Source organism: Chlamydotis macqueenii, chromosome 1, assembly GCF_036417535.1.
Source record: "Chlamydotis macqueenii isolate bChlMac1 chromosome 1, bChlMac1.mat, whole genome shotgun sequence".
Taxonomy (NCBI): Eukaryota; Metazoa; Chordata; class Aves; order Otidiformes; family Otididae; genus Chlamydotis; species Chlamydotis macqueenii.
In genome coordinates, this window is record NC_141556.1 from 91,890,389 (window position 1) to 91,895,672 (window position 5,284).

Below are 5,284 nucleotides of genomic sequence, written 5' to 3' on the forward strand. Positions count from 1 at the left end.
CCAAATCCTCCTCAAACAATGCCTTAGGATGCGAAGAACGACATTTTAATTGAAGTATCACGTTCCAGAGCTGAACTAAAAAGGTCATGCTGAAGTATGGATGTGGCTGCATTTTTAGCCAGAATCAGTGGTCATTTTGAAGTTTTTCTTGTCATTTTCTTTCTACATATCTTGAACCAAAGTGATGTAAGATTAGTTTTTCTCCCAAGATTTCTGCACTATACTTTTATTTTTCAAGGATTGTTAGAGGAGTATTTTAGTGGTATCTAGAGGGCACTAGAGAACACACACCTTCTGTTTATTTACAGTGGGAATTTGAATGCAATTTAAGATATTTCTGCCCTTTTGCAAAGGATTTTTGAGACTGCATCTGCACACACATAAACAGACCGCATTTATTCATTAGCTGTATTTATTGTAGTTATGGTTGAGACAGCACTTTTATTGCAAGCGCCCTATCTTTGGTGGTTTATAACTTTCTGAAACAATTACCTTTTTGGCTGAAATTTCTCAAGCCTGTTCTAAGCTCAGAGGTGAATAATGTTTCTGTAAGTTTAAAAAAAATCCATTAAGCCATTTATGAGGACTAGACGTTCCAATAAATGTAGGCACATTTATTTTTTGATGACCTACTTATTCCAATAAAGTACATTATTATTCTGTTTTCTCCTGTTTTAAATTATGTTGTCTTTTAAAAGAGAATGAGGACATTTTATACCGGATTTTTAGATGGGCTTCAAGTGAGGTTTGTTCACATGCAGTTTTCTGCAGGCAAGCACATTTGTTTGCTGTGCTTAGCTCACAAACAGGACTGTTTATGGGTGCAGAAGCTTTTGGGGTTCAATATGTTGTTCTCTGCAGGAAAACAACATCTCAGTCCATTGTGGGTTGCGGGAGACAGTTGACAGAGTACATATGCAAGCCTGGCTATGCAGTGCAAGGGTAGATAGACAAAATGAGGCCGTCTATTGAATACAGGTCCTTAGTTGTGCAATGATGTTAACTCAGTGTGAAGATTCAGATACTACTTGTGCAAAACTACAGTGAATATACTTCTGCTCTCCTGCAGGCATGGGATACAATTTTTTCATCACGCTGTCCTGGATAATGTAAAATACTTTGAGAAATGATAAAGCCTTGTGCAATTGAAAAGGCAGTGCTTTTTTCTCTCTCTTTTTTTTTTTTTTGCGTTGAACTTCTGCATAGACAATGCAAGTAAATTTAACTATGTTTCATCTCATGTCTATAATGTGCTTTTTAGTACACATGTAGTGTTTTGTATTGTATAGCTTATGTATTGTATACAGTGTGAGGAAGTTCTAGTGTTTAGGCACACCAATGTGGAATAGACTTACGTCTTTCTTACAGTAGCATGACACTAAAACAATTCTACTTAATAAAATAAAGATCTTCTAAGTTCATGCCAATGTAACAGAGAGCAGAATTTGGCCCAGTATGATTAAATGTACTGATGAACTTCGATGCTAAACTCCGTGACCTTTGCACAATTAAAATCTTAACTTTAACATTGCATTAGCCTAGCTTTTCATTTAATTATATGCATTTGGTTGAAAGCTTCAAAAATGTTAATATTTTAAGTCTCTCCTCCTGTTTGTAATTGAACTTTTTTGTGTGATTGTTTTCTGAAGTAATCAAGAGGACATTAGCATGGACAGGAAATGAATCTGGAACTCTAGAGATTAATATTAATCTGCTAATGTCCTGTCCTGATGTTCTCAGGAATCCTTTCTTCTCTAGCACATTATGGTACTTTAGTAATCAGCAATTAGGGTAGAGTTTTCTCATGCCTGAACTATGTCCTCATATGTCTTTCATTTTCTGATTGCTGTGGGAGTGATGGTTCTTCCCCCTGTGGAGTCAGAGCAAAATGTAATGTTTCTTCTTCAAGAGCCACACTGCTTAGACAAATACAGGGCTGGAGGCTCAGCATATTATCAGGAAGGAGATCTGAGGGTTAGTTGGGGGAGTTTAACCTCAGGTTATATTTCTGTGTGGTGTCTGCCTTGCCTCCACGTTTTGAAATACTTGATCCTTGTGCTAACTCTGCATGAATAGGCATGGGCTCGGTAGTGGTGCTTTGTGGAGCACAGACCCATCAGGCCCTGATCCGCAGCAACACTTAGGAGCCTGGGCCATGCTGAAATCAATGTCAAGAGGGGCATTCTCATCCTTTGATTGCATAGTCCAGGCAAGGCCTTTTTGCAGATCCAGTCTTGCAGTGTCAGGCAAAAGGTCCGAGGGAGTATGTAACCTCAGCCCGTTTATTCCCTTCTGCATGAGACCTTCTTGTCCCAGCCCATAGACATACTGATGCCACTGCAGAAATTATTGTAGCCCTAGGTCTCCAGTAGACTCCACTGATACTACTTCAGTCTATATATGTAGGATTTAGGCAGGAGGTCTTGTATACACAGCTGACTGAGCCATCCTATTTCTTCCCTGTTGTTTCCTCTTCTTGCCGCTCCCCAGATGGTCCTGAAGCATTGCATCGCAGTGGCATTTAGGAATTGCAGACCTATCCCTGTGTATTCCACTCTCATTTGCATCACAAAGCTGAACTGATTTTTATTTCTTTTAGGATGTGTGCAGAACTGAAAGAGAATTTTTTTTCAGGTTTTCAGAGAGCTGTAGAATTCTGTGGGTTAGTTTGGGGGGAGGGGGTGTTGATTTGTGTGGTTTTTTCCTTTTCTGGCATAAGTGCCCACGGGTTTGCTCCAAAAAAAATGAATTGATAGTCCGTTAAAAACTTACTACGTTTATTCTGACTTCTACTTTTAATTTCTATTGTGCAATTCCATCTGAATAAAAAACCTTCTAGAAGGTGCAATATTGAGGTGCAATATTGACTTAATTGTAGCAGATCATTCAATTTTTTCCTAAATGAAATTTCATTGAAGCTGTTGTATTTTCAGTGTTTCACTTTTGATAAATCGGCATCTTCCAATGGCCATATGCTCTATTGGAAAAATCTCAAGTCATCCTAGTTGTGTGCACCCAGATGATTCTCAGTTTCATTATATGTTCCATCGTATGGTATTTAGTACGAAAAGAAGAAAACGGGAAAGTTATAGTGGAAATGACACTCAGGCCTGCACTTGCATTTCAGAATAACCAGTTTAGAGTCCAAGCTTCACTTAAAGCTTTAAGCTCAGTAATTTTTATTTTGGCTTAGGATACAGAATAATTTTCATTGGGTTGTCTCCTCTATAGCCTGTTTGTTCCAATGAAAAATGCCTCAATTATCTGAACCTTTGACTGGCCAAATATTTATTAGTGTTTTTGCATGATATTCAGGTAATTGAGCTTCCACTGTTCTTAGTAGATGAAGATGGATGATAAAGTAGGTTTGATTTACTAGGAAATGAGAATCAAAATACCATTTTAGACCTCAGCCTTAGTTTTTCTGTGCCACTATTTCCCACCTGCATGTACATCTCTCTTACTCATAAAGGGTACTTTAAAGATAATTCTAGCAAAAAAAAAAAAATTGAAAGGGCTGTACAAAGTACCTTAAAAACGTGAAAAGAATAAGCCCAGAATCTTGGTGAGGGGTGTTCGCAAGGAAGCCCAAAGGGGTGCTCAAAGGGGAGAGATTCACTTCAGGTGGGCAGAAAACCCAAGAATTTTCACTCGTGAGGGCAGACAGCCTGCACTGGTTTGGTAAACGAAGTTACCTGCTCGAGTGAACTGCTTTACCCCAGCTAAGCGAACATCTGAACTTCTTCTAAATCATCCCCTGAACCATGACAGTTTATAACCAAACATTTTAAAGAAAACCATCACCACTTATGATTTACTTTATAGCCTTGAACTGTGAGCTGTAGCATTTCAAAATCTGCAGTATTATAGCAATGGTGGATAGAGAGCTGGGCTGACAGCAACATTTGACATTCCAATGCCTAGGGCTGATTCTAAGTCGTACCAACTCCTCGTGCTCTAGCTCTGAGGTTGGATGTGTCCTCCATCTGTGCTCCGTCTACTCAGCAGGAGTGCTGGTCTGGTGTTCTGTACGTAATGCAGTGTATTTACCTTACTTTGAGATTTTAAAAAGACAAAAGGCTCTGAGAAGATACATAATGTATAAGTATTTTTAAAGGCTTGGCTGGAAACTTTTAAACTTCATGCTTCAATGGTCAACAGGGGAGTTGCAGCAAGCAAGCTTTCATTAAACTCCCTTCAGAGCCCTTCTTTTCTATATCGATCTGGTTTTGTGTTTCGAAAGGATTCCTCGTTCTCAGAAATACGAGCAGAAGTTGTAAAAAAGCTCACCAGGGGCACAGCCTTTATGCTAAAACTCTCATTGTCTTGCTGAGATATTGACTGTCTTAGGGCTGATGGAATTTCAGAGTCTTCTCCCCTCTTCAAACTGTATTGTAGGGATCCCGGGCTTTTTCTTGTGACAGTGATGTATCATAATTTAAAAACCACAGTTTATTTTAGAGCTGAATTTATTCCCTGGTGGCAAGGGGAAACTGAGTCAGAAAATTGCTAGATCATACAAGGGAGTGAGTAACAAAGCAGAGAATGAAATCCCACAATTAATGCTGGATTCTTGAAATTAAAGACAAAGCTGACTTTGTTGGGACCAGCTTTTCTGAACATAGCTGCAGACTCCTCATCTGTTTTCTGTCCATTTAACTTTTGTCTGAGGACTGAGGACTAGGAAGATCAGTTTAGCTAAGTGTCCAGAATGGTAGGAACTCCTTTTAATGTTTATATTTTCAAAACAGGGCTACGAGTTATTTAAGGACTGTATTGAACAGAATATTTTGTAACTTGTTGTCATAGGCCTAGCAAAGCCCATTGTGTGTCTAAACAAAGTTTTTTCATAAGTTCATTGCATGTATTTAGTAATAAAGTGATCAGTAATTCCATCAGCATTTTTAAAGTCTGAAGAAGATTCAGGGTCCAAATATGCAACACCTCCCAGAACAGAATGCCTGTTGCCTTTGTTGTTCATTCCCAAACTGGCATGGTTAAAGGATTAGTTACTCAGCAGCGTTCTGGGTAAAAGATCAGACTGGTTTGCATTTTTTTTTTTTGTAAGGCAGTTCACCATTCCCTGTGGCAGAAAAGGACAGTTGTATTTATACTGACAAGAACTGTAAATCAAACTTGGAATAAATGTTGGCACTGGCTCTTAATTATTTCTGGGAGTTGGGATCAGGTACAGCTTACATTTGTACCGCAGCTCTGAAAGGCCACAGAGTGCTTTCCAAAACCTGAACAATGCACATGTCCGTTTCTGTGGGTTTTGACTATA